We start from the raw sequence: 19,786 nt of genomic DNA, 5'->3' as shown, positions 1-19,786 counted from the left end.
TCAATAATTGTTGAATAATAAATTGAAGCCTTTTGCCCAAACCAACACTTACCTCTCTTTTGGCAAATTGGCAAGGACATTACCCTGTCTGAAGTAGTTGCTTTTGCCCTGTTCTAATGCCCTAATCCCTTGCTTCAGGCCTGTCCAATAATATTTTGCTACTCGAGGTGTGGTCCAAGGACCAGCATTAATCGGCATTGCCTGGAAACTTGTTAGAAATGGAGACTCTTAAACCCCACTCCAGCCCTACTTGAATCAGAAACATCACTGTGACAAGCTCCCCAGGTAATTCAAATACACAGTACCTTTGGGGACTACTATAGACGTCTTACTTGTCCTGTGCATCCATTAGTGAGATTATAAAGGAAAAACAAAGCCATAGAATGGAAATCTTTTCTATCTTTTTAAAACAGAACTGATCATTGGCTACCAGAATGGCACCAGTTTTCCCTTGGCCACCATCCATTCATCCATTCAACACATATTTCGGAGGAAGATAGGCAAACATAATAAGCAATTAACATTTGTTGAATTGGTTTCATCCCTGAAGTTATTGTGCCTATTTTGTATACGGGAAAACTGAAAATGAAAAGAAGCAACATGTCCCAGATGACACGAACAACGTGCAGTGGATAAACCAGGACAGAATACACGCCTCTGTGAATGCAGAGCTCACGCTCCACCACTCTTTGCCGCCCACACGTAGGCTGTATATTCATTCTCCCTCTGCAGGAATGTTGCACAAGGTCAAACTTCCCCTAGTCGAGTAGCAGAGCTCTTCCTCTGACCCTCTGTGTGGTGGGCAACAGCTAAATTTGGAGGTCACAGGGAAACAGTAACCAATTCTAGAGCTAACACTTTCCATGCGCTTGACTGAGTTACCGGGCAGAAGAATAACCTTGCAACATCCTGGCCACAAGGAACAAACACCTAGACTTGCCACTTCATGCTTTCTTCCATCTTGGTCCTCCCAGCCTGGGCATTCGAGGCGAGAAGAGAGCCTAGACCACACTTCCCATAACCAAAATGGCAGCCGTGCACTCCTTGCCCACAGTTGACCACCTTCGTTCCATCTCCATGGTGCCGGCCTAGGCCAGGCGTGTATGGAAACGTTGAGCATTTCTCTCCCCTTCATTTTTTGCGACAGTTGCAGCGAAAGTCACGGCAGTTGAGGCTGGTGTCAGCTGATTTACTGCAACGGCGGCGGCGGCGGCGGCAGTAGCGGCATCCTGCAGCCCCGGTGGAGAGACGGCAGCCGGGCTGGGGTTGTGGTCCCAAAGGTTTTCCCACCCGGATTTTCGCACCCCACATTCTTCTTAGATACGTCCTTGTCTTGTGCTCCCTTGCTGGTGCGTCCGCTCATGGTCCGACAGACAACATCACGGCACGAGATGAAGCTGTGACAGGTAGGGGGCTTTCGAGCTTCCCCAGGGGCATCTTTGACGCGAACGTGCGGGCGACGTGGAGGTCAGCGGGGCCGGGGGTCAAGGGTTACAGCCCCCTCCCTCCGTTGGCGGTGCCAGCTGTCAGAGCTCTGCTGCTGGAACCTCTGCTCTGTGCTGCGCCTGCCAGGTTCAGGCCCTCAGCTAGGCGCCTTTGCTCGGAGCGTGGGTCCTGACAGGGGTCTTTGGGGCTCCTTGGCCTGGTAAGTGACATTTACTTCTGGTGACACTTGCTTTGGTCTTGAGATAGGACTGCCCTGCTCTCAGTGGCAATCTAAACGGGGTGAGGTGGTTGCGATGATGGGTGGGTACTTATTGACTGTTTTCGGGTAATGTACTTGCTTTTGGGGTACGCACGGTCTCTTTTTACCTGTTGGTACTTCGCTTGCCTAAGGTATTGAGACGTCTGTTAGTTTCATCTTTGAATGTCATCTGCTCATTCTTATCACTTTGCTCTAGAACTTGCTCTAAGAGATGACCTGCTGCTCCCTCTGCTTACTAATGGAACACAGCGTTCTGAAACGATATGGTTGGAGTCAGCGCTACCCTGCCATTTATTCAAAACTTGGCGTTTTACCTTTTGATTCACTTGCTATGTCTTTTTCTAAGGTGCTAGGGAGAATTTGCTGATTCTTATAGTTTGAAATAATGGCAGCTACAGTTGCATCGCAGACTGCATTGGTATTGTTGATGCTGTTGATTTTAGGATTCAGTGAGAACTACAGCTTATTTTCACAGTAACATTTGCCAGGAGCTAAGAAAGACAAGCTATGACTCTTTCAGATGTTTATTGCATAGGACTTTGACAAGATGGCAAGAATCACCTGTTGTGTGAGAAATTGAGTTTTGGAAATGTTACACACAGATTTTCTTGCTTTATAAGCAACTTATGACAGGTTGGAGTAGAGGGCAGTTTAAAAGTGAAAATAATGTGTTGAAATGTCTCTAGTATGAAAAATCAAACACTGCCTTGATTTCATCCAAAATAACAAGTCATAGTTATTTTAAATTGGGAAAATGAAACAATATAAATAGATGGTAAATGTCTTGTTAACTTCAGTTAGAGATCATGGTAGAGAAATTAATTTATAAATAAATAGTAAATCCCTTGTTAACTTCAATTAGAAATGATGGTAGAGAAATTCATTTGTTTAAATGTCTATATTTAAAGTGCTCCAGAGTCCAACTTAACAGCAAGAGTATACACTTTATTATTTCTTATTGCCATCTGTAGCTAAATTTTAAAAGATCTCAATAATTAGATAAATCAAAGGGCCTTGTTAAAGTATTACTGTGGGAACTTAAATTTTGCAGTAGTGAGCCATGTATCTTATACAATTTACTTTTATTTTTATCTTGGATATAAGTTCTTTTTTAAAGTGAAGGAAGTGGGATGGTTTATCTATGTAACAGGCTTAACACTGAAAACTTTAAAAGTAACGAGCTGGTTTTGTGCCTGTGTCATGAGAAGGATAGGATGTCATTTAGCCTTAGTGGTGTGCTCTGTGTAAGGTGTCTGAGTTCTTAAAGTTTGTTTCGATCTCAGGTGCAGAGAATCGAGTTCATCTTTCTCAATTCAGTGATCATAATTGGGCTGTTCAAGGTGGACCTCCTATTTTTTTTTCATTCATTGTCTTTTATTTCCAATTTCCACTCCATTCTCTTGCCCATAAACACATCAGCAACCATTCTAACATGTTATTAAATGTATATTGTTTTGTGTGCCCACATTTTTAATTTATAGAGATATCATGCTATATGTCTCATTAAAAAATTTCCTCTCCTTACTGTGTTTTAAAGATCTATTTGTGTATCTACTGTTTCTAACTGCTGCAGAGTATTTCAGAATGTATATCTACTACATTTTATATCTACTCTCCTATTTGTGGATGCCCACATGCCTTCATTTTCCTACCGCTATTGACAATATACTATGATAAACATACCTTTTTGATCTCTATGGTGCTTTCTTTGAGATTTATATCCAGGAATGTGATTTCTGGATCATAGGGTATTCATATACATATTTTATTGAAGGACTGCCAGATTGTGTTACAAAACAAGCTGCAATGGTCTATACTTCTGCGGGCAGTTCACGAGACTTTCTATATCCTTATATCCCCACGAGACTGGTAGATAAAGTAAAAACTCATTTTAAATTACATTTCACTATATCTAATGAGACGGAGCATTTCTTCATGTGCATTTTACCAGGTTTTCTCTTTTGTAAAATCGCCTGTTTATTTCCTCCCCTATTTTTAGTTTGAGGTTTCAGTCCTTTTCTTGTTGATCTGCACAAGTTCCTGGTTTTTCCTAGATATTAGTTCTTTAAATTTTACAAGTACGTCTGTTCCTATTCTGTCATTTATAACTTTTTTCATGATGTTCTTCATTGAACAGAAATCTTCAATTGTAACATAAATTAAATTAAAAAATGTTTTTGCCTTTATGTTTTGTGTTTTGAGGGTTTTGTTTAAGAAGTCTTTTCCCAGCTCTTTGCACAAAGTTACTCTGCTGTCATATGTACTAACTTCATAGTTTTCCTTTAAATTTATAGGTTGATACATCTGTTTTTTTACAGTCAATGCTCTGTGAAATGATGTTTTGGTCAATAGAATGTGTATACAATGGCAGTCCCATAAGATTATAATATAGCTGAAAAATTCCTATTGCCTAATGATATCAGAGCTGTCATACAGTCATAGCGCAGGGCATTACATAAATGCTTACCATCGTGTTAAAATTGCCTACAGTGTTCAGTGCAATACATGTATAGGTTTGTAGCCTAGGAGTTGTAGGGGAACAGAATTTATCACCCCAAAATATGTCTGTTTGGCATAAGGATTATCTTAGGCTGGGTAAATTTAAGGAACAGACACAGAAGTTCTGAAAACCAAGTAGAAGTTATCCATTGTAAAGATTTCTTCATTTGTAAGGGTTTCTCTCTTGCTGGAAGAGGGGCTTGACCTTATTTCAAGAAATTCTTTATCAGTTCATAAGACAAACTTACTATTGTTTTCCTGGTAACCTCCCATAACTGACTCCCCACCCTCAACATCTTTTCTGCTGAAGATGGTACTTAAGGTGGTGGCTTCAGCCATTTTGGCCAGTTACTCAGTTTTCATGGGTCTCTTCTGTGTATACAGGAGGTATATATGTTATTAAACTTTTGTTTTTCTCCTGCTAATCTGTCATTTATTACAGGGATGTCTCAGCCAAGGATAGAGGGAAATTATTTTTCTTCCCTTATAGAGCAATAGGCCATACCATATAGCCTAGATGTGTAGTAGACTATACCACCTAGGTTTGTGCACTCTGCGATGTTCCTACAAAGATGACCCAAAATTGGATCTTTGGCACCAATTCAACACCAACAAGAATCCCCGATTTGGGGCGCAGTGAAAAAGGAAACTGTATTCAGTGCAGATTGTGATATAGCATGGCTGTGGAACATCTCAATAGTGACGCAGCATGGCTGTGGAGCATGGCTGTGGAGCAGCCCTAGGGTGAGCCAGCCCTGGGGTGAGCCAGCTCTGCTCTGCCCGACTTGCTCTGCCCCACCCCAGCAAGACTTCTTTGGTGTTTCAGTTTTGGCTGTGGGAAGTCTTCAGTCTTTGGTGGAAAGGGAAAGTGCATTCTCCCAGCCAGCGGGAGCTGTCATATACAGAGAGAAGTCCCCAAGCCTGGTCCCTGATTGGTCCATCCTTATGCAAATGAGGACTCCTAGTTCTCGCAGCTTGGTTGGTCCAAAAAGCACTGTCCTGATTGGTCAGAATGGAGCTGCTCTGATTGGTCAGTAAAGATGCCAATGGGGGAGTATAGCTGCACAGCTCTGATTCAATGGGAAAAACCTCAGTTCTATTGGTTGAAATGCAATTCCAGGAACTCATTTATAAGGGCTGGCTCAGAAGGTAGGTCACATGGTGTAAGCAAGCAGTTCAGTGCTGGCTTTTCCCTAAAACATAGCTTCTGTGAGAGGACTCTGTTTAGAAACGTCTACTGAACTCTATTATTTTTAATTTGAGCCCAGTGAGCCACTAGGCAGGAGCACTTCTTGGTAGGTATCTTCTTTCTCATGGTGCACAGGATGCATTCTCAGAACATATCCCTATTATTTAGCAATGCATGACTGTTATATGTCACAAGGTAGAGATCCAGTTTATTTTCCATATAATGTGCCAGTTTTTCCAGCGTCCTTCTCTCCTTTCCCCATAGATCAGTGGTGCCACATTTATTGTATATTAAGTTCTCATATATACCCTGAACACTGTATCCTGTTCCTTTGGTTTGTTTGCTCTTGCTCTAATACCATGCTGTTTTAGTACTATGGCTTTGTATTTTTTTCCCCTACATGAATAAGTCTTCCTATTTATTTTGTTTTAGCTTTATTTTGAAATAATTATAGATTCACAGGAAGTTTCAGAAATAATACAGAGAAGTCTGGTTTCCCCCAATGGTTACATTTTATACAACTTCACCCAATTTCCCGTAATGATTACATTTTATACCACTATAGTACAATAGCAGAACCAAGAAACTGACATTGATACAATGCCTGTATATAATTTTGTGCCGTTTTGTTACCCATGTATCCTTGTAACCACCACTGCAATCAAGATAAAGAACTATTCCATCGCCATAAAGATTTCCTTCCTGCTGCCTGCTTCTGGTCACATCCATCTCCCTTGTTCCTACTATCCCTAACATCTGGTCATCAATCAATTTTCCATCTCTATAATTTTATCATTACAAGAATGCTATGTAAATGCAGTTGTACAACATGTGACTTTTTGAGATTCAGATTCATCCAAATTATTGGACAAGACAATTTTTGAGATTCATTCAAATTGTTGCATATTTTGAGTACATATTCCATGCTATCTATATATTTACCACAGTTTGTTTAACCATTCACCTGGACATAGGGGCTATTTCCAGCTTTTGGCTATTACGAATAAAGCTGCTACAAACATTCTTGTAAATTTTTTTGTAGATATAAATTTTCACATTTTCTGGGATAAATGCCTAAGAATGTGATTGCTGGGTGGTATGGTAAGTGTATACTTAGTTCTTGGAGAAGATGCCAAACTGTTTTTCAGAGTGGCTGTACCATTTTACATTTCCACCAGCAGTGAATGAAAGATTTGAGTTTCTTTGTATACTTATCAGCATTTAGTATTATCACTATTAAAAAAAACTTTAGCTATCCTAATAGGTGTGTAGTGATATCAAATTGTGGTTATAATTTGCATTTCCCAAATGGCTATAAATATTGGTAGAGCAAGCTCTCTATTCTTTGCCCATTTTCAAAGTTGGCTTAGCTATTTGTGAATTTTTATTCTTTTCTGTGTATGTTAAAGCTAGAGTTTCTGAAAACAACAGAACTAGAATTTTGATCGAGGACACACTGAATTTATAGATTTAGGGAGAATTGACATTATTAGGTCATCCTATCCAAGAGCATGGATGGTCTTCCACTTATGACTAAGCAGAAAGAAATTTCTCGTAGTTTAAAAAAAATATTCTGAATAGATACTGTTTTAAAGTAGATTATTGCTGCTAGAAGAAAATGCTACTGATTTTAATAATATGTTGTTTTTTTTGCGTTCTACTAGAGAAAGATCAAAATTCATAATATAAGTCTTGAAATAATTTTAGCACTTGTAGAGTTAGGCATGGGACTAGGTAGTGCTTTTATTCCTGGATTTATCTGTTACATTTCTCTGTTAACACTCTATTTATTGGGACAGATCAACTTGATGATTAGAGTATGGGGTCAGTGAGGTTTGTAAGTTCTGTTCCTATTTTGTCTATTTCATTGTTGCACTTAATAAAGAGTTAGTAACCTTACATATATGCATGCCATTGATTATAGGCAGAACTAGCTTATGTGTGGCTTAGTGAAATCCTGTCATCAATAAGTGTATACCTAATGTTCCTACTTACAGTTAACTATGATAGTGATGTTCACTTAGAAATCGAACTTCAGGCATGTGGTTCGTCTTGATCTTTATCTGACACTTAAAGCTACTTGTGGATTAGAGCACATAGATTTTGTTGGAAGGATAAGTCCTATATCATGAGTGCATTCAGAAAGTCCTTGTCCAAGTTGAATTTTTCTTTCTTTCCTATTAAAGAATATATACATTATATTCATAAAATATTATTTCGTGTAAAATTAGACATCTTTTCCAAAATGTGTTGGTGATGTTAAATGAAAATGTAGGGTTTTTTTGGATGACGATTGCTTGGGTTAGTGGGAGCCATAAGATGATGGATCAGTAAAATGTTTTGGCACTGGTGAGTTCAGGGCAGAGAAAATTTCTAAAGTGCTGAGGCTCTTTTTTAGAATCGAAAATTGCTGGAAATACATGATTTTTTAACCACTATCTTTCATTCGGCTTAGCACTTGTAATTTATGAACTTTCAAACTCCTTCAAAATATTTTACCAGTGTTTAGCACATATATATCTCTCTCTGAATGTCAGTAGCTAATATACACGTCAATGATAATAGGTTGGTAGAGTGTGCCAGTTACCTTCTGTTTTCATGTACAAGTTTTCTATTTGGCTGTTCTTCAAGGGCTCTCTCTTTTTTTTTTTTTTCTAAATGTTTCAAATACAAACAAAGACCACCACTAGTGGAAGTAAAAAGTTCACACTAATAAAATATCCCTATACTTAGTTTAAGAAACAGTTTTGTGATTCATTAACAGGCTCACTTTAGTGAATCTAGCAGCGATTAAAGTAAACCATGTCAGCTGATTTGCTTCCTAAGTTCTAAGGTCTGTCTTGCTGTGTATGTGTCACAGATAGAATAAAAGAGGCTGAAATGGAGGCAAAACCTTTAGCTGGGGAGAAACAATTAGTACGTTAATAGGGATTTGATTAAAATCAAGGTATATTTTAATTTGCTGATGAGTTTCTTAAACTGAGGCAAACATACTGCATTCATTACTTTGTTCATTTATTCAACAAATATTTGGGTACTTTTTATGTGGCAGAAATTCTAGGCCCTGAGAAAACAATATAGAACAAAACAAACATAAATCATCACCTTCATGAAGCTTATGTTATAGTGGGAGAGAGAAACAAGAAATAAATAAGTAAAATGTTTGGTACATTAAATGATTTTTAGTGCTCTGGAGAAATATAATAAAACACTGTTGGGATGGTGGATTTTGCGGTTTATGATGGTTAGGAAAGGCCTCATTAGGAAGATGACATTTTAGCTGAGATCTGAAAGGGGCGAGGGAGTGTGCCTTGAAGAAGTCTGGGGGACACTGTTCTGAAATGAAACCCTGACTGGTGTTTTTGAAGAAAACCAGGAATCAGAGCAGATGGAGAAGGGTAAGCAAGGAACAACAGCAGTCTTGTTCATGTAAGTTAGACGGTTGTATAGAGTTTGGCTTTTATTCTGAATGGGACAGGAAGCCACAGGAAGTTGCTGAGTAGACTTGTGACATGGTGTGATTTTTTTTTTTTTAAAAATAGCATCGTTCTTCATGCTATGTTGAGACTGTAAGGGGACGAGGATGGAAACAGGGAGCACAGTTAGGAGACTGTTGGGACATCCCTGGTGGGAGATGCTGGTGATCTGGAAGGGGTGCTTTCAGTGAAGGTGTTGAGGAGCTGTGTTCTGGATATACTTTGAAGGTCCAGCCAGTAGAGTGACCTGATGGATTGGGATGTGGAACGTATGTGTGAGGGAAAAGTCAAAGATCGTTCTAGGATTTTGGCCTGTGAAGCTATAAAGATGGACTCGTCATTGCTTGGGGTGGGGAATACTGTGGGGAGAGGCAGGTCTGGAGAACAAGACCAGGGACTCCCTTCTGAACATGTCAAGTTCGAAAAGTTTGTTAGCTATCCCGATGGAGATGTTGAATAGGAAGTTGGACGTGTGAGTTTGGAGTTCAGAAGAGACCCTCACGCCATAAACTGGGGAATTGTTGAGATATATGTTGACATCTATAGATGGTATTTAAAGCTCTGGGACTGGGTGAGATCACTGAGGGAGCAGGAAGGGGATGGTGTTGCCAGAGAAGAAAAGTCTAACATTTAATGGTCAAAAAATAGAAAAAACAGACTGAAGCCAGAGAGGCGGCAGGAAAATGTGAAGACTTAGAGGCCAAGTGAAGAAGTGTTTTGAGGAAAAGGAAGAGGTAATAAGAACTATGCCATATGCTGCTAATAGGTCAGGAAAGATGAGGGCAATGGGGAGATCATTGGTCACCTTGTCAGGAGCAGTTTTTGACAGGCAGAACATTTTTCTGTAGTCTGTGTACAAGGAGGGGAATGTTTCAAATGAGAACATTCTGATTTGGAAAGAGGTTACATATCTCCTCAAGGTTAACAGCTAGTAAATGGGGAAGCTGGGATCTTTCCTAGTTAGTGTGATTCTCAAATCTTCACACTTAGCCAGCACACTTTAATGAACCCCAGAATATTGTGACGATTCAACTTCTAGTTTGGGAAAACATGTTTGTTTCTTCTGGGTAGTTTAATTTCTGAACAATGAGAAACTTCAGTGCTCAGATTAGAATTTTAATGGCAATGTGAAAGGAAGAAGCAGGAATGATTGGAGAGGTAGGTGAGAATAGAGGTGGGTGTGGGATAAAATTGAAGTTGGTTCTACCAAATGGGATCTGTTTTTCCCTAAAATGCAGGGGCTTAGTGGCTGTAGTTTTCTTTTAACTTAAGCAGTAACTCTTAAAACTGAGGCAAGTCGGTGACGGATAGAGCATAAATAGAAGAGCTCAGGCATCTTAATGGCAGCTGCAGAAATCTTAAGCACAATTCATATGCCTCAAAAATCTATGAATCATTTTAAAAATTGTGATTTATTTTCGACCAGATAGCTCTACATTTCTTCAAAACCTGACTTTCATGTGCTCAGAGCTGTTTTAGCAATAAGAAATAAGTGTAGTCTTCAGTTGCCATCTGCTTCTTCCACATGTCCTTTTGAAACTGAATACTGGAACTTCCTTTTACAGAGCAGTCCTAAAATGTCAGGTTCATCGGGAGTAGGTTTCTTGCCACTCAAATATGAAAGTATAATCCTGTCAATTTAGTGACAAGTTTCGTGTTCAGAAGGTTGTGTTCTTCACGACTTTTTCCTTCTAGAAATCCTTTGTTCTGAGGAAGCAGCTCAGTAATTTCTTAAAGATGTTTCATGACCTAGCTGTCTCATGGCATTGTAACAAACAGTCTTCATGATCTGATTTAGTTTTTTCCAAGTCTTCGATAAAATGGTAGCAAAAGCACAAGCACAAAGAAAATTCGTAATCTTAATGATTACTTCCTTCATCACATCAGACAGTGAATTTGACTTGAACATACTTTTATGGCAGATGATGTTGGAATGTTGTCTGAGAATTTTAATAAACCTTTAAAAACTTTTCTTTCCTCTTTCATTGCAACTGTGGCAAGTACATTTAGCTATTTGTGTGTAGCCCCTGCTTCTCATATTCCCCATTGGTAGATGGGTAGTGTAGGCCTACTCTTTTTCATACATGGCTATTCTCATGAGAGAAAATTTGAGTTTGTTTTTGTCTGCAAGTCTCAGGAGGCCTGCCTGCGGCACTGGAAGTACATAGACCAGGACAATATTGGTTCTCCTGTGAAAATGCCTGTGTGCTGGATAGAAACCTGTCTTGCTTTTGCATTTGAGAGTTAGAAAAGCAATGTAGAGAAATTAACATTGATCTAATACTAGATTTTTCATGTATAATCTTTTCTAGCTTTTAGAAATCACATAGGATTCAAATATCACATGTGATATTGTAGAATAGGAAAGTCTTATCAGAGTATCACTCCATAGGTTATTGATAGTTTTAAAGGGCAAAAAATTTAATTTTTTAAATTAACAAATTTTTCCATAATAATTAGGGAGAATCACAAAGGGAAAAGTAAATTTCATCTTAAGCTTTTATTGAAAGAAGAATCAAATGAAGAAAATATTCCAAATCTAATGAAAAACAGGGATGAAAGATCTTTCTTTGTCTGTTGAATTTTTCTTTGGGTTTTCTAGACCTTCATATATCTAGGCATAAGAAAGGTGAAAAACTAGGAAGAAGATAATTTGGAGAGTTTGCTGTACCAAAAACCAAAGAGAGAGGGTTGAAGATTAGCAAATGATCAGCCATGTCAAAATAGCAGCTCTAGAAGACTGTAAGGATTGAATAAGATGGTTGGATATAGAAAGAATAGATAGCAACAATCTGCTAATTGCAAAGCATCCTCTCCTCACCTCTCTTGTAAGGCATCCTTTCTCTCTGCAATATTGGAGAGTTCCGCCTTGGAGTATCATATTGGAGAAGTTGTTGACCACTTCAGGTAGAGGGAGATTTGAATGTCCTTAGATTAGGTCTGTATGAGGATAGAGACCAGAATACATGAGGCCTTTTGTAATAAAGATATAGAAATAGTGAGTTCAAGACCACAGGGTTCTAAACGTTGATTGTAATTAGAATGACTGGGAGAGAAGGGGAGAGGAGGAGAATAGGACAGAGGCTGAGAGAGACAGAGAGAGGGAGCGATCGCAGATTCACAAGCAGGAGCCAGTAACAAGTGAAGGTGTTTTGGACAAAATGAGATACGGACATGTTTAAAGGACAAAGGCTAATTTAGTAGAAAGACATTAAAATGATAGACAGTGAGAGGATAATTAAAAGAGTAAGAATCCTTTAAAGAGTTCAGGAGGAGTTAAATTTAGCAAAAAAGAGGAGTTAGTTCTTTCTTGGAAATATCTTGCTTGCCACACAGTGAGAGCTTAATAAATGCTAGTTGTTGTTCTGTGTTTATTCCTTCAGTAAATACATGTTGGCCACTAGTAAAAGTCAATAATTATTTTAGGTGCTGGTAAACCACCTCAAAACCCAGTAGAATGTAGTTTGCTTGATAATGACTAAATAATGGTGATGGGCGTACTTAGATGATCTATCTGGTTTTACCCTTGAGGAACAGGTTTTAGTGGAACAGATGACTTTCTAAGCAAATAACTACCCACAAAACGATGAGTGTGATGCACCAGTATATAGAAAATGTAGTGAAAATGTGGTTGCAGGAGTAGTGAGTCATGGGGTTTGGGACAGGGCACTCAGAGCAGAGAGGAACTAGCATTTGAAAAGATTATAGGTTAAAGATTCTTGTTAAACGTTTTCTTAAAAACTTCATGTTGTGTTATGGTGAATCAGGACCATTTTATTCCTTTATTTATTAAACTGTCTTTTTGAATACAGTGAAATACCCAAAGGTAGGGGAAAACCTTAAGACCAAAGGATTTCCCCTGAGAATTAGGATTCCTGCTCAATCCAGTCTCATAGTCATCATTACTGGTTTTTGTTGTTGTTTTGGGGATTTGGTATTACAGAATTATTCTGGCAGTTCTATGTGATTCCCTGCACCTCTTCCTTGGTTAATTCCTATGTATGTATAGATGTGTGTATACATGCGTATATAAGATAGATACATATCTATGTCTATTTATCTATCAATAGGTAGGTAGGTAGGTAGATAGATAGATAGATAGATAGATAGATAGATAGATAGATCCCCCTTTTAAAATCCAAAATGGAAGCGTATTTTACATACTGTATTGGTGTATTACACCTTTCTCTCCCACTGGAGATTATTTTGTATCACACTGCAGTGTTCCATTGTAAAGCTCTGTCATGATTTATTTAACTAATCCCTGATTGATGAACATAAAGTTCTTTCCATGTACACTCTAGGAATTAGAGAGATTTCCAAACATAAAAATAGAAGGAAAAATGTAATGAACACTCTTGTACTAAAAAGAGCTTCAGCACTTACTTTTACAGTTTGGGTTCCCTGGTGAGCAGACTCTGAGAGGGAGATTCGCATTCAGGTTAATTAGGAAGTGCTCTTAGTATAGACAGCCAGGGAAGGGAAGGGCAGGTTTGACCAGAAAGAGAAGTTGGGCTGTGATAAGTCTCAGTGGAATCTCAGCTGACCCGGGGGAGTTCTGAGGATGGAATGATCCTTCAGAGCTTATCCTGAATTGATAAGGCTTTTATATCCTCAGATTGATTAGTCATTGGATGTGGGCTGTCCCACTGGCAGGCAGCAAGAGCTTGGACAAGGCATCTACCTTTGGCTGGGGCTGAGGACCCAGCGCTCTCAGCAGCTGGGCAATAAGTCCTTTTTTCCTGAGGAGGATCTGGACACATACCATTCATCACCCTGATCTTGTTTTATCTTCATCCCTTCCAATACCTCTTACCTACATTCCCCCAAGTGCCACTGAGCCCAGACATCATACCATTTTATCCATCTATACTATACTTCTATTTTCCTCTGAATGATATGTTTTAGTAAAATCTTGATAAACCAGACTAAGTGGAAAATGAAGTTTTCTGGTAAGTGAAGACAATATGTAATGGTGAAGAGTATTTATTTCATTAGAAACCAGGAGGGCTATGTGTGCCTCTGAGCTCTGAGATCAGTTTGCAGTGTGATCTTGAGAGAGTTTCTGATGGATCTGAATATCCACCAAAATGAAGATCTGTAAGATGGTAACGAGCTATGTTTCTCTCCATTCCTAGATTTGGAAGCCATATTATTTTTTGTGAATTACAAAAGCCTTTATTTTACAACTGCTTAAATATAGTAAAAGCAAAACAGCAGGAAGTGGTTCCATGTTTCATCAACCTTTACAATGACTCGACTTACTGATACAGGCAAAAAGTGATTGAATTTTTGCTGTTCATGTGGAACACTTTCTTGAGTTCTCTGGTACTGCTTTATGAACATATTTTCGGAGTTATAATTTCTCTGAGACCAGATTATGCCTCTGTTCCTCTTTTGCCTCATTTATGTTCTCACTTTCTTCTGTCCTCCCTCTTTCCTTATCACTGTTTGGGAAGTAATAGATTTAAAACACTTGGCCTGTTTCCCATTGCTGTCAGGTTAAACTCTAAATTTCTCAAGACGGCTTACCAAGCCCTTTCGGATTTGGTGCATGTTGATCTGCTGGCTCTTGTCTCTTCATCCTGCCTTTGTGCTCTGAATGCCAGTCCTAGTTTCACTGTCTGGAAAGAACTGAGATCTCTTACCTGTGGGACCTAGAACATGTGATTCCTTGTGCCTCTTCCTTAGTTAATTCCTATTCATTCTCACTCATCATTTCTTCTAAGAATCCTTCCCGGACCCGTTGAGGTCTAGATTAGGATGTCCATCTTTTGTGTCTGCATTTATGATTTATGGTCTTAAGATTTCTCCTTTATCACACTCTGTGGTAATTGTTTGCATGTATATAAGCCCCACTGGATAGTTGAATTTTGTCTATTTTATCTACCTTTGTAATACCATGGTATAGGCACAAAATGGAAACTTGGGAAATCTCCAAAATGTATACTAATTATTGTTATTATGAGATCGGAATTTAATTTGAAAGCTCTTTTAGTATTGGGATGGGAGTTTGTAGTATTATTTCTGATAAAGTCATATAGATAGAACCAAATTGTCATATTTGCAGATGATAGAATTGTGTTTGACAGGCATATACAGTAGTACTTTAATATTGTGGCAGAAAATCAATGAAAGATATTAAGCTGCTTAAATGTGTAACTTTATTAAATATTAAGTGACAATGCTGGAAGAAACCAGTAGCCATGGAAGCAGAATGCGAAGAGGTAGTAAGATCTGTTTTTTTTTCAATTAATATTTACTGAGCATCTGCCATGTGCTAGGTATTTTGGTAGTTACATTACATATATGGTTTCTCTCAATCTTTATGACAGCTTTATGTAAAGAGAGTGTTATTGTTCACCTTTTACAGATGGGGAAGCTGAGACCCAGAGGGGTAACTTTTTCAAGATTGCATAAAAGAGTCAGGACCTGAATACCGTTCTTCTGATTGTAAGTTCAGTGTTCTTCCAATTATTATTTTCTGTTACTGTTGTTATTAATGGAAGTACAGTTTTATTTCAGAATTGAGAAATAGGTGAAATTTGGTGAAATAGAGAAATACATGAAATTAAAGTAACCAAAAGAGATGACTTAATTTTTATCACTAAGACCCCTCCTCTTTATAATTTGATTTCTTTGACTTAAAAATGATTCAAAATTAACTTTACAAATAGCTCTTGATGAGAAAACTAAGCCTCAGAAGTGAGATGATATGGTCAAAGACTTCATGATGAGTGGCAAATAAGAAGTAGAATCTAGAACTCCTGATATCTGATTCTAAAGCTTTATCATTAAAAAATCTTTATTTGGTAGCCAATCTCTAAATGTAATTTTAATCCAGATTTTGATATGAACAAAAATTGAATGTTCCCTAGTCTTAGAGCATATCTATTTGTAAATCTAAAATTTGAAAGCTAGCATTTCACCTTAATATATTTGTTGCAAAATATGAATATATTGTACACAATATTTTGGAGAGTTAGTAAGATAATTTTCTTAAGCGAGTCTATTCAAGTTAATACTATATCAGGTTATTTGTTCTCTTAAAGAGTTTTTATTAAAATTAATACTATATCAGATTAATCATCTGTTCACACTTTTGCTTTGGGGCTTTTCTATGAAAATATGAATTTTTTATCTCAGTAAATCCTGTTCTAGGACTTTTTTCATTTCCATTTAATATAAAACTTTTTTGGAACACATTTAATTTCCTTTATACAATAGATGACAATGCTGCAAACAGAATGGATCATTAGCTGATAAATAGAATAGTTGAATGATGATGGTTGAAAAACTGCATGCTCTGGATTTATATTTTCTTTTATTCCTTATTTTAATTTTTTAAAACTCTCTCGTGGTGCCAGTTTAGTGTGTCTTAGCTTATTTGTTATTCAGTTTAAAGAAATGCAAAGTTAGATTCCTGTTTCTTACCTACTTAAATGGTTAGTCCTGGCTAATTAGCCCTTTTTTTGTTTTAATCAGTTCCTTAGAACTGGTTTATCTGGTTATCAATTCAGTGGTAAGGTTGGTTAATCCTTTTTTTTTAGAGGTATTTGATTGTGATATGCTATTGTCATCATAAGCCATGTTGTTCTTGATTTCGCATTATTTCATTAGTGCTTTTGATGGCTTTTATAAAGTTTCACTTTTATTAGATTTTTAAAATATTAGAAGATGTTTTGAGACATTTACATTTTTGATGTACTGAGATTACAGTTTTTTCCTATGTACGTTTCTTTGTATTAAGGATGTTCACACAGTATGCTCATATAATGATCTAAAATGTGTCATTCCCTTCCTCCTCCTTCCTTTGATCTGTTATATATTCACATGTATAGAGTCAAATAGATCTAGAAGACTTTATTACAGAAAAAAGCATGAGGAGATGAAAAAAATGTGTGGAAAGCAAAGGTCTGTGGTGTAATGATTGCGTATTATGTGGAGCTTTAGGTAATTCATTGGACATCCATTGGTTTGGTTATAGGTGACAAGTACTGTGGAAGGCAGAGACTGCCTATCTTAGGTTAAGATAAATGAATTAATCTCTAAAATGGTTCAGGTTATTAAATAAATGCCAGTGACTGAATTATAGAAAGCATCTTTTAGATCATGTTTACTTATAATGATGATTTCTTTAGTAGATGTTCAAGAAATTTATTGCTTAATTAGTACACTATAACCAGATTTCTAGATTTTAAAGAATTAACACTCATTGAAATGTATTTAGGTGAAAACAAGTACTAAAAGTATCTTTTTAGTGAAATTTGAAAATAAAAACCAGCCCATTTCCACGCCAGAAGGAAATATCACTGTGTTCCTTTGGGGTGTAAATTTCTTGACTTCTCTTATAAATTAGGCAGGACTAGTTTGTTGGACTTGTATGAAACTTACATATACCCACATGATACAGTGACCCACCTAAACTATCTAAATCAAATTCATTGTTCACATGTTGGTCACCAATGATGAATTTTCATTACCTTAGAAATAAGACTGTGCCCCTGCCCCTAGCCAAGATCTGAAACCTTATTGTCCTGTTTCTTTCAATACCATCTTCCAGTTGGTCACCAAGCCCTTTTGATTATTATTTATTTAGAAGTTGTTTCTCTTTCTTCCATATTTCGCTGGAAGTACCCTAATCCCAGCAGTAAGGCATATCAATATCAGCTACTGATTGTGATTCCCAGTGCAGCTTTATTTCAGGTATTCTTTATGATTATTTACCTTTTAAATGTTTCACCTAATAGACACTTTCTATTTAGGTCTTTTGTTATAGTATACCAGCCAAGAAATTGCATTGTGCATAATTTAAGGAACTTTGACGGGGAATATATATCTCGGGGTCAGGACAGGTTAGTTTTTACAGTCTAATTTCCTTGAAAATACAGCAGTGAATTTTAGGTTCCCTCTGCCCACCGCCCCAACTCCCGCCCCTGCCCTGCCACCGCCCCCCGCCCCACTGGCCTCCTGGCCACACACTCAACGTGAGGTTGTAACTCCTTACCTTGCTTGGACAGAACTTTTTACCTTATTCCTCAGATAAAGAGTTAACTAGCTGATGTAATATGATCTCCTGGAAAAGATATGGTGAAGTTCTTTATCATTATTTTTTAAGAGGAATTATTTGGATAATTAATTAATTTTAGGTTATGTTCTTTTAAAGGATATATTCCTGTTGATGGATTGAATTGTGTTCCTCTAAAATTCATATGTTAAAGTCCTAACTTCCAGTACCTCAGAAGGTGAACTTATTTGTCTTTATAGAAGTAATCAAGTTAAAATGAGGTTATTAAGTAGCCCCTAATCCAATCTGATTGATGTCCTTATAAAAAAGGAGAAATTTGGAGACGGACTTGCACAAAGGGAGAATGCTGTGTGAGCGTGAAGGTGACCTACAAGCCAAGGAGAGAGGCCGGGAGCAGAGCCTTCCCTTCACAGCCCTCAAGGAAACAACCATGCCTACACCTGGATCACAGACTTCTAGCCTCGAGACAATAAATTCTGATGTTTAAGCCACTTAGTGTGTGGCAGCCTAGAAAACAGACCCAATCCCTTATGAAGATCCTTAATTGCCCTTAATGGGAAGTCTTCTCAGATTTTGATTGACTCTCAGTTCTTGATTTTTGTGAAGATGAGAGGATTGGTTTTTTTCTAAATCTTTGTAATTATTTTAGCTTCTGGAGAAGCCGAGTTAGAGATCAGTGTGTGTTCTAATGACGTGTAAGCTATACTTTTATCAGTTATGGACCATTCTTTTTAACTTGTTTTAAGGACTGTGCAGTGCATTACACTTCCAGATCACTAGAGTTGCCTTGTCACCTGAATACCAGAATGTTCTTTCCTGTTGCATCAGAGCAGGCACATTTCTCAATGGCACACATGTTCCTTAGTCCTGAATCTACATATTTGCATCCTCTTTAAGCCAGGCGGTATGCATTGAATACGAATCCTCAAATATCTAGAGAAATGGTGTTCTTTCCAGATCTTGCCATATTGTGCTCTGTGCTCTGAGCTTATTTAATTGAGAGAAATCTTTGGGTGATTTAATTTAAAACTGAATGTTGTCACCATGGAAAAATGAACTCCTTCCAGATTCTCTGTTTGAGAAAATCATTGTTGGATATGTTATTCAGCCAGGAACATGCTGTACCAAATTTATTAAAATTGATTCAGGGCTTTGTTTCATTTTCTGATATTAAATAGGAATATGGAAATATAGTGTTGTGGTAGTTTATGACATGGTGAACATGAGGCATACAGCGTTTTGTTAATGGGAAGTAAACTTGGAATTTTTTCTTGAAATGTATAACTTACTTATAGCAAAAAGATGATGTTTTGGGAGAAAAAACTAACAAAAGCCATTATTCTAACAAAAAATAAAATACATAATATAGATTGTTTTTTAGGAAACATTACAACATCATTTATAATTTTTTGCTTCCCTAATTTTCTTTCTCATAACCATTTCTTGTTTTTAAAGAGATTTTAGTTTTAGTTCTTACCTATTTAAGGAGTGTAGGCAGTATTTTAAAAAGACTTACTGAAAGCAACTGGCAATAAGACCATGGCTATCAAACTAGTTTCTGTCACAGAAAGTGGCAACTCCTTCAAGTATTACCGAAAATGTCTTAGGACCATTTTAGCATTCCGAACAGTCTCTAGTTATACACATATTTTTTGTTGTCACTTAAATATTTAGTAGAAAAAAATCACTACAGTAACATTTCTTTTGATTGACCATCCATCGAGCTTTATAGCTGGACCCCCTATCCCCCAATGCCTCCTAAGAGTCTCGTAAGATCTGGTAGTCTTGTTTTCTGTGGAGCCCTCTTTATTTATTCCAATCTTCATTTCTCTAACTTCTCTGAACTAGTATTTAAGTTTTTGACCACACAGTTAATAAATGATTAAATG

The 19,786-nt window shown here is 37.5% G+C and overlaps 1 protein-coding gene across 5 annotated transcripts in view; it reads left to right on the top strand.

The window, feature by feature from the left end:
• The first annotated feature begins 639 nt into the window (after positions 1-639).
• Positions 640-19,786, top strand: part of WDR7 (WD repeat domain 7) — a 293,007-nt gene continuing 273,860 nt past the window's right edge. For 3 of the 5 annotated variants that reach the window (XM_011361110.2, XM_011361108.2, XM_011361111.2), the window contains exons 1-2: positions 641-1,406; positions 15,243-15,322. The gene's annotated coding sequence lies outside the window, so the exon portion shown is untranslated. Of the gene's footprint in view, positions 1,407-1,497; positions 1,646-15,242; positions 15,323-19,786 lie in introns of those variants that run through there. The other 2 variants (XM_023531156.1, XM_023531155.1) reach the window with 2 other exon arrangements.

Source organism: Pteropus vampyrus, unplaced genomic scaffold (assembly GCF_000151845.1).
Source record: "Pteropus vampyrus isolate Shadow unplaced genomic scaffold, Pvam_2.0 Scaffold62, whole genome shotgun sequence".
Classification (NCBI taxonomy): Eukaryota; Metazoa; Chordata; class Mammalia; order Chiroptera; family Pteropodidae; genus Pteropus; species Pteropus vampyrus.
The sequence above is the reverse complement of the archived record's forward strand: the minus strand, read 5'-3'. Positions and strand labels throughout refer to the sequence as shown.